Consider the following 10,446-nt stretch of genomic DNA (forward strand, 5'->3'; position numbering starts at 1 on the left):
GTGGAACTGGAATTGATACATCACTGGTGGAAATGCAGAATGTTACAACCCGTTTGAAAACAGTTTGGCTGTTTCTCATGAAGATAAGCAGTATTACCAATCAATCTGAATCTTACAAATATGTAAACATATGACCATGCAAAACCTACACTGGAATGTTTACAGTAGTTTCATCAGTAACAGCCCAAACCTGGGAGCAACTGGCTAATGGGTAAACAAATGGTGATACATCAGTGTAATGAAATGTTGCTCAACAATAAAACATAATAGGCTACTAATACGTGCATAAACATGGATAAATCTCTAAAGCATCATACAAAGAGTACATATTATATGATTACATTTAGATGGCATTCTGGAAAAGACAAAATTATTGGGACAGATACCAGAACAGTGGTTGCTATGAACCAGGGGGTAGGGAAGGGGACTGACTACAAAAGGATGAGGGAACTTTTAAACGATTGTATGTATTTGTCGATATATATCAAGTTAAAATTGAGCACAAAGGTAAACTTTATTATGTAAATCATAACACAATAAATCTGATACCCACCCCCAGAAAAGATGTAGCCACCCTCACCCGTATGTCAGATCTTCATCCCTTAAAATTGGAATATTTCAATGAAGGCGTATAACACATCTTAAGAAATTAACAGTCAGAATGCAGAAAATAGCTTACTGAAAAGCACAAGTCCATTCTGCTTCTCAGCCTCCCTGAGCACACATGACCTTCTTTTCAAGCTTTCCAAGGAACCTCGTGTGCTTAGAGCCACTAATTCTAGATAATTTGGCCATGGAGGACTCAAAAGTGCCTGATTCCCGTTAAGCTGTTCTAGTAGTCGGGTTGCCCAGCTCTAACTGTTGGAGGAAAGGTTGGTTGAGGTCAAGACTACTCCCTTCCTGTTCAGCTTTTCGTTCTGCTGTTGAATGCACTAAGTTCTCTCATCTTGCATACGGCAACCTTTCCTGTCCCCCACTATTCCTTGCCTGAGAACATTGAGCAAAATGGTATTTCTAAATTTTGATGACAGAAGTCCTGAAGGAGCTGGCCGCTTTATGGGGCAGTGCTCAAATGTATCTCCTAGTGTTGAAATTTCTTCTACTTATTATCCTTAAGCAAATATTAAATCAACAATAAAAAAATGATCTCCTAGGCTAGTGGTACCCTGACTTCTGCTGCTGTTCTTTCTATGCTAGGGGCCATGCTCACAGATGAGTGTCACCTGATAGGTAATTAGGAGTTTTAAAGTCAAATGAAATTATAGGGCATTGCATCGTTATGGAATTATGAACTTTTTTGATAAAAGAAAGAAAATAGAGGTTAAAGGGAATGTACATAAAATAAAGTGTGTCTCATATTGAGATATGAACACTCCTGCAAGGCCAGGAGTGGAGATCACTGAGGCACTACGGTCATTGCAATGTGAGAAAACTGCAAGCTTCTTGGCCTTTGTCGGGGAACTGGTGCCTGAAAAACTGGAAAGGAATCTCCTTGTGGTAAATTTAAGCACATTTTAATAGAGTAAAATCACATATTGCATTCATGAAGAGTTCAGGTTTTAGAGTACAGCAGTTGATTGAAATCTTAATTCTGACATTTTCCTGGTAAGTGACCTTGTATGAGTCCTGTAAGCTCTCCAAATCTCAGTCACTTCATCTGAAAATGGGGAAGATAAACATTACCTAACAAGGTCAGTTAAACAACGTTGAAGAAAATATCCTAAGCACCTAGCACGGTGTTGGCTCATAGCAAATCCTAAAGCAATAGAATTCAAATTTTTATTATTATCATTATCAAATTTTACCTGAAAACCAGGAAACATGCATGCACTTAGTTTTCAGACATACATTTGGTGAGACTGAATGTTTTCATTTGTTAATGAGGGTGCACATGTACGTGTGCAGATGTTTACATTTATAAATAAGTGCTCATCTGCATCACCTAGAATATACTAAATGAAAAATAAAGACTGTGTACAATCATGAGCAAATATCTGAATATTGAGATTATGGAGAATGAAATGCTTATTATATAAATACTTTATAGTTTACTAAAATCAATATAAAAGAGTCCTCTTCCAGTAAGTGGCCTAAGATGATCTTTGAAAATGGCTTGCTACTCTCCTGACCCAGAAAACCCCACAAAACCATGTAAATCAAGAGCTTCAAATCTTCGTGTTCACTGTAAGAATACCCATGAAACTGCTCAGCCCATCAAGGGTATGCATATCCGTAAAGCCACCAAGTATCTGAAGAATGTCACCTTACAGAAGCAATGTGTACCATTCAGGCATTACAATGGTGGAGTTTGTAGTGTGCCCAGGCCTAGGTAGGTGTGTGGGGTTGGACACGGGGTCAGTGGCCCAAAAAGAGGCTGAATTTTTGCTGCACATGCTTGAAAATGCAGATAGTAATGCTGAACTTAAGGGTTTAGATGTAGATTCTCTGGTCATTGAGCATATCCAGATGAACAAAGCACCCAAGATGTGCTGCCACATTTACAGAGCTCATGGTTGGATTAACCCATAAATGAGCTCCCCCTGCCACATCGAGATGATCCTTACTGAGAAGGAACAAATTGTTCCCAAACCAGAAGAGGAGGTTGCAAAGAAGAAAAAATATTCCAGAAGAAACTGAAGAAACAAAAACTTACAGCTCAAGAATAAATTCAGCATAAAATAAACGCAAATAAAAGTAAAAAAAAAAAAAAAGTCAATAATAAAAGAGCATGAAGGAGTTACTTGTCACACCAAGAAATTAAGAGAACACAAAATAAAACTATGAACTGTTAAAATGACTAGTGGAAATGCTGAATCACAAGAAAATACATTTTTTGTTTATTTATCCCAGTCCTCCATATATCAGTCCATAAACTGATTTTCAAAAGAGAGACCACCATACATTATCAGTAGAAATTAGGGAAAATCTCCAAAGTATCTTTTCCTTTTCCTTTCTTTAAAAAATTATTGTGTTTTCTTCAGCAAAATATAAATTGTAAGTGTTTAATTTTGTGTTCCCATTTGAGATAATGCTTTGAAAATTATTGGGCTGACATGTCAGGTATAAAAGGAAATTTCCTAATTAAAATCTATATTGTAGGATGGAAAACAGAAAGTGTTTTATCAGATGCCTCCCGACACCACCCCCATTAAACTCCACTTATATTTAAAGAGGAATTTTTATATAATCACTAGATGTATTTTATATGCCAAAACATCACTCATTTTTCCTATTAGTAATACAGAGCTAATAGAGGGATAACTTTAAGCATGGGCTAATTTGCACCCTCAATTTACCAGGAACTAAATAGGGATTCTTGGAGAATCTTGGTACCATTTTTAATTTAGAGAGGCAAGAGCTAAAGGAGAGGGCAGGTGGAAAGAAGAGCACTTGAAATCCCTCTCAGCTCTATTGACGAATAACACTGGTTAGTCTTTCCTTCGGGGCAGCCTGCGGTTGGTGCTACATCCTCAGCCCCCTGGAAGCAGCCCTAGGATGGGGAGTTTCTCATATGTGTGGCAGCCATCAGCCAGAGGAGGCGCTGTGTTCCTGGTCCAGCCAAAGCTGTTATGTAGGGAAATTGTCCTAGCACACAGGCTTTTGAACAAGAAAATCAGAGCAGAGGGCAGGAACTGCCTACATAGCCTGCTCACTCAGCTCACTATTTCTGGATCTCAGAACTATCTATGTAAATTTGCATCGCCAGCTGTTGAACTTAATATCTGATCAAAGGATACTATCAGAAACCAAGCAGTACTGAGGAAAACAAAATAAAGGAAATGAATCCACTGAACTGACAGGTAACACCTAGCTGATCTGGATGAATATCCTCTCAAACAAACTGGCATAAGGCCCATGGAAAAATCTGTACCGGGGGGAAAAAAATGAAGAAAAACAAAGCAAGATTCAGAAGAGCATATACATGTATACGCATCTCTACAACCATATGTATTGCTGTGCTTTGAATGCCCCCCAAGCTCATGTTAGAACTAACCCCTAGTATGGTGGTGGAAGGTGGGGTCTCTAAGAGGTGATTAGATAGCGAGGACTGTGCCCTTGTGAATGGACTTATCCATTCATGGAGTAATGGGTTGAGTCATGGGCGTGGATCTGATGGCTTTATAAGGAGAGTTAGTGCCAAGGTTAGCTCTCTTGCTCATTCTGTCCTTGCCAAGTGACTCCATGTTCACTATAGAGAGTCACCACCAAGAAGGCCCTCACCAGATGTGTTCCCTGGACCTTGGACTTGCCAGCCTCTAAAAAATGTAAGAAATAAATTTAATTTTCTTTACAAATTACCAAGTTTCAGGTATTCTGCTATAAGCAACAGAAATGGACTAATGCATCACATCTATATTTATATGCATATTTTCATGTAGATGCATATCTAATTATAAAGATTGCTATCCTTATTCAGATTTTGTGTGTTTAGTGAGGTTTCTCCAACTAAACTTTATTAGAAAAGGGTATGAAACACTTTTAAGATAACTAAGAAAAGACATGTGGACAAAAAAAATATCAGTATCAAAGCAGATGCTCCTGTTTAACATCCCAATGGGACATGTTCTTACAGAAGGTGAGCAGCCAGCTCACATGAAGGAAGTAATACCATGGGTTTGTGTGTGTGTGGGCATGTGTGCACATATATAAATCACAACTGTTTATTGCCCACGTCAGTAATCTTCCATTAACTACAAATTGTAAAAGCAGATCCTAATGCTGTTTTCTCCTTCACTTATTCCCTGTTGTAGTTGAGGCATTTTTAGTGCAAAAAATGGCTTCACTGCAGGGCCTCCAGTATTTTTGATTTCTGTTTGAAAAACAGTAAAACGGCGTCAAATGGCCAAACATGTTAACACCTCTCCACTGCTCTGTGCACCACATAAGGATTTTCCAAAAGCAAAATGTAAATATGGTCAATGCTTTAAAGCAAGGGCCGCAAACTTTTTTCCTGTAAAGGGCCAGACAGTAAACACTTTTGTGGGTCATATGGTTTCTGTCACAATTATCAACTCTGCCATCATACGGCAAAAATTGCTATAGACATCATATAAATAAATGAGTATAGCTGTGTGGCAAAATTGAGTGGCAGTCCAGATTGTCCCTTAGGCTATAGTTTGCCAAACCTGAATTAGAAAGTATATGGACCTTATGGTTCAAACTAAAGCAAAATATAGTAAAATGAAAGACATTATTTTGTAAGGAGTTGAGGATTTGATACTGTAGCAGAGGAAGGAAAAAATTTAGAAGATTAAAGAAGAGTACTATATTTCAACAATGGCATTAATTTAATTTAAAAAAAAATCACTTCAGAACTGATACAGCATACATTCTAAGAAAGCCAAATAAGTTCTCCTGTAACAAAAACTTAAAAATGCTAAATAAATTGTACACTTTTAAATACATAGCAAGGCCTTCCAAAACCAGGGGAAAAAAGAGAGGAGGGAATCTCTAGTTGCTGAGAATATAGGGAAAACAGGAAACAAAGAATAAGGACGTGACTTGATATTACAGCCAGGATTAATGTTGTGTGTGTGTGCACGTGTGTATGCATGTTGGAGTAGTAGTTTGGTATTACTGTTTCTTGAACTTGAAAGGGTTTTATTTTTTTTTTAAGCTGAGGTTTGAAAAACTATCAAAGATTTCAAACATAGGAATAGACAAGAATAAAATGACACAACATGCACCACCGTAGTGGATACTGTAGTACACTACACATATTTGGCTTTCAGAGCCAAGGCAATGCACTCATTCATCCTGTCAACAGCTGAAAGTGCTGGCTGTGGAGAGCTCTGAGCTACGATCACTCCAGGAGCTGCCCCTGGCTGAAGGGAGCTGCTTTGCCCAAACTTTCATCTCCTTCCCAGAATCAGCCTAAAGCTTACTTATTTCAAGACAGGGGTCCCAAGACTCAACACTCTTGACTCAGTTTGAGAAATCTCTGAAGGGCCATCTCAGTTCCAGAGTTCCCTGTGGAATCAGGTGGTGCCCCTGTTGTACCTAAATTACTGTTTGGCTTTTGCCCCTGCCCAATCCTTCTTCCTTCATATTGGGAATTGTTCCCAAGTACACAGAAATTTCTGTTTCACGTTCTATTTTTAGGGAACGAGACCTAAGACAATCATCACCCAGATTCATAAATTTAGCATTATGTCTTATTTGTTTGAGACTATTTTTATTTTCATCAAGGAGTTAAATATTACCCGTAGAATTGAAGACCTTCCCCTTCCATTATCTCTAAAGAAACACAATCTTTCATCCAGTGTTTATGATCCCATAAATAGGTTTGTATTTCTCTATATATTTATGAATTTATAAACATTATATAGCAAGTTTTGCCTGTATTTAAACTCTATATGTGGCATTATAAATGCATTCTGCAACTTGATTTTCGTTGATGCTAAAAATTCTGAGATTCTATTTGCTGCTATAATCAGTTCTTTAAAACATGACCTAAAGCAAATACGTCAAAATACTAACAGCTGATCAATTTCAAATGAGGGCAAAGGCATATCTAGTATATCATTTCTGTACATTTCTTTATATTGAATACTTCAGGAATAAACATTATAAAAATAAATGAATCTGATTCAAGGAAAAATAATAGCACATAAATCTGTTGTGTTCCTTCCCCCACACCAGTCTAGTCAATAGAGATCAAATTTTACGGCCAAAAGCCTTTCACAGTGTAATTCAAATCCACCTACCTAGCTCTACCAGCTACGTGCTGGCCTGGTCTCTTGATCTAGCCCGGCATTCTCAATGGTATGTCCCACGGAAGGGCAGTCTATGACAAAGGCACTCTCTGGTTAAATAATCTGTTAGCAGTGCAAGCTACAGGCCTCTCTTGGATGTACATAATCTTTGCCGTATTACAGGCGGCAAGAAATTCTGCAGTAAATAAACCTACTCATTTTTATTTAACTGGTATTTCCCAATTTTGTTTCTTCATGAGATCTTTTTGTTACCATGCTCCTAAAAAATTGCCCACAGAACCAGTGCACTGTGGACACTTCACTATCACCATCCTCAAACATGCCATGAGTTACTGTGTTTCCATGTTTTGCTCATTCTGTTACCCGTATTGAGTATGTTTTATTCATCCACTCACTACAATACTTCCTATCTCTCTAAAGGAATTTAACGTCATTTCCACTCCCACATCCACTAGAAAAGATCCTTAATTAACTAGAACCTCAGCTACTTGGAGGCTGGGTTGGTATTAGCCCTGATCACTCTTAGTGACTAACTAGAGCCTGGCACATAGATGGCAATAAATAAATGTGTGTTGAGCGAATATACGGACACACAAGTGGATGGGTGGATAAATATGTGTTCCTGTAGAACTAATGCACACTTAATGCACAATTGTCTTATATTAAAATCATGTGTTTATACGTCTCTCCCACTAACTAGTCTGCAAGTTCCACAATGTCAAGAATTGCACATTTGCATGTACAATGCTTAACACCATGCGCATCATATAATAGATACTCAAGAAATGTTATTCAAAATTCTGGAAAAGGAAGAGAAAAGCTGCAGAAGAAAGTAAAAAAAAAAAAATGTGTGGGGGGGGGTGGGGTGGGGGGTGGAATAACATAGAAGTCAAGCTTGACATATTCTCCCAGGAATGCAATGGGAGAGGAAAGGAAAAGAGTCTGGTTAGGACAGTTAGCCTCTTTCAAAGTGAATCTGTGTAACTCGTCTTTAAATCTTTCACACAATTTTCTTCCTCACCCATTGTCCCTCAGTTTTATCTGTAGAGAGTGGCTTTTAAAGATAAGTTAATCAGAGGTCCAATTGCCAAGTCTCTTCCCAGGTTTGTAACACAGCTGGCCTACCGCCAGGATGAAACTCACTCAGAGGCATGAATTCAGGCCATGAATGGCTTCCTTCAGAGAGCCTCAGCGTACGTGGGAGCTGCTGGTTTAGAATTTCTGCACCTAGCTAACCTGCAATTGTTTAGATTGTCGTTATTCTTGCTTACTGGTCCTAGTCAAAAATATCTTGGCTCAAATATTCTCTCCCATTACCTCAGCCTCATCCTGCTTGATAATTCTTTCTTCTCACCCAACTATTTCACCCATCACTTATAAACGATCATGTGGCAGATACAGTTTATTGTATCTTCATAGAATTGTCCCACTGACTTCATGCCTTCAGAAATGATCTTTCATGAAGGTGCTCTTCCTCTCCTGCCCTCTCACATAGGTCACATGCATGCTGCACATCAGGAATAACTCAGAATAGAGAGGACAATTTGACATTTTCTTCCACTGTGCCATCTTTCTGGACCTTTCTCCACATTACGCAATACTCTGCACAGTTTGAGGTTCATACCAAACTTGTAGAGCAGCAACTGCCTCTGTCTTGTGACCATCTATTCATCTCCAGTTCCCTTCTCTTGACTTTCCCTTCGTCCCTGCCCATCCTCAGAGGCTCGAGTAGGTGTCCTTCCAGTGTGCTCTCAGAGGAACCTATAATTTTCCAAATATGAATCAACCTATGACTCTGAGTCTACTTGTGTGTATTTCTTAATATAGTGTGGATCCCTGAGAGTAATTACTGTCTTTTTTAAAAAATCATTGTTGTGCTCTCATACTTGGCACAAAGCTTGCCCCCAAATTTCACTCTATTAAATATTTGTTAACGAACAGAATGATTATGGAGTGCAGCAGGGCAATAAGATCCAGGGCTCCATTTCAAACATATCAGTAATGCTGTTGATATTTTTCACCAGTGATCCACAGGTCTATGTAATGCCCTCTAATTACCACTAGCTGCTGTGTTTGCTGAGCTTTTGCTCGTTTATATTTCTCAGAGAGCTCATTAGAGTCCATGACTTCTTTTCTACCCACTGATTCCCTGGCTCCTGGTTCAAGCTCTATGCTTTGTCTAAGGTGAATTATCAGTAATCACAAGGAAGTCTATAGGAAAATGTTTAGATGGATAACTGCTAACTCAACTTAAAGAGACCAAGGGATGAAGTAATCTGGAAACATTTTGCTGTCTCTGACCACTACGGAGAGACCTTCAAAACTGCTACCTACTAACCCCACCAACCTAGAGGCATATCATCCCACTCCAACCTCAAAACTTCAGCACCAAAACCATCAGGGCACTAGGTCACTTCACCTTAAGCTTATAGTCATGAGAAATTTGAGTTGTAATTTCATACTGGATGAAGAATCAATAAGATGGTCCCATATTAAGAGCTTTGGTTCATAAAGTCTGTCATCTTCCTCAACTTCACTACTCCTGTGAGTTCCTCCTAAATCCACATACCTTCCAGCATCACCCAGGCTACTTTCTACAAACTTCAAACTCTTATACTAACTCCAAGTAGTTTGCCTCTGCTGTTCCTCTTCAATGCTGAGCAATCTTTTCATAAAGTCACTCGGAGTCCCCACAAAGCTACTGTTGATCAAGTCAGCCCATTGAACCATCCCTTCTTCCCAAAGGAGATTCCAAACCTTGTTCTCCTTACTTGAATCTGATGGCCTTGGATAGGTTGAATTTCAGTTAAAATCCTGTAGTTCAGCATTGATTCATTTATAGTTTTTTCTAAGATGCTGTGAGTCAATTTAAATTGGTCAAATTAAATAAAATCAAGATCTATTTAACTGAAGCTATTCAAATAAAGAATAATTATAAGGAAACAACGAGCCTGATTTCCCCTCTAGTCCTGTCTCTGCAAATGAGATATAGGTACTGTCAGCATCTGCCCTCTGTACAGATACAGTAATAAGTGTTTCATTTCTCCCGACCTATCCCTGATCACACTGGGTTTATCTAGTAATTTGTCCCAGAGAAAACTAAGGAGGAAAGCAAGGTCCCAGTTTCTTTCCCAACTGAGTAGTTCACACCCACTTTCATGCACACCCACTTTCATGTTGTTACCTAGCCATGGCAGCTTCCCAGCTAGCCGCTGGTCGTTCACCGGGGCTGTCATCCACTGTGCAAAGTGGAGTTGATGGTTTCTATTGTGTGGCCAAAGAGGAAGAACCCCTTACTCCTTTATCATAATATCTTCCTTTATTTTCCAACTCTGGCAGACAGAATCTGCAGTCTCCTTAGCTTAGCTCCCTTATCTCTCTCTTAGCAAGGTATGTATAAATGGCAGCTGTATTATCATTTCTCATCAATCGACTGAAATATTTTCTTACCAATGCCATCTATGTATGGCACACTAGTTGCTCTTTTCATGGTATTTGTTGGTGCATAACGTTACATTATGTATGTTTCTATACATATCATGTGAGAAAATATCAGATATACTGAGAAGCCATACTAGCTAATAATACTGTCCCTTTATACTCCAGGAGCTGCAGATCATATTTCCCCCAATATCTTCCTGAGCCATTTGGCTCTCTTGTTTTACATTCAAATGAACCCTCTTTCTAAAATTTTTTATTTTTTATTTTATTTTTTATTTTTATTTTTATT

At 38.6% G+C, this 10,446-nt stretch overlaps 1 pseudogene; it reads left to right on the forward strand.

Moving 5' to 3' along the window:
- Positions 1–2,108: 2,108 nt before the first annotated feature.
- LOC134370022 (large ribosomal subunit protein uL22-like) lies at positions 2,109–2,666 on the forward strand (annotated as a pseudogene).
- Positions 2,667–10,446: the final 7,780 nt, after the last annotated feature.

The sequence above is a fragment of the Cynocephalus volans genome, chromosome 2 (genome assembly GCF_027409185.1).
Source record: "Cynocephalus volans isolate mCynVol1 chromosome 2, mCynVol1.pri, whole genome shotgun sequence".
Classification (NCBI taxonomy): Eukaryota; Metazoa; Chordata; class Mammalia; order Dermoptera; family Cynocephalidae; genus Cynocephalus; species Cynocephalus volans.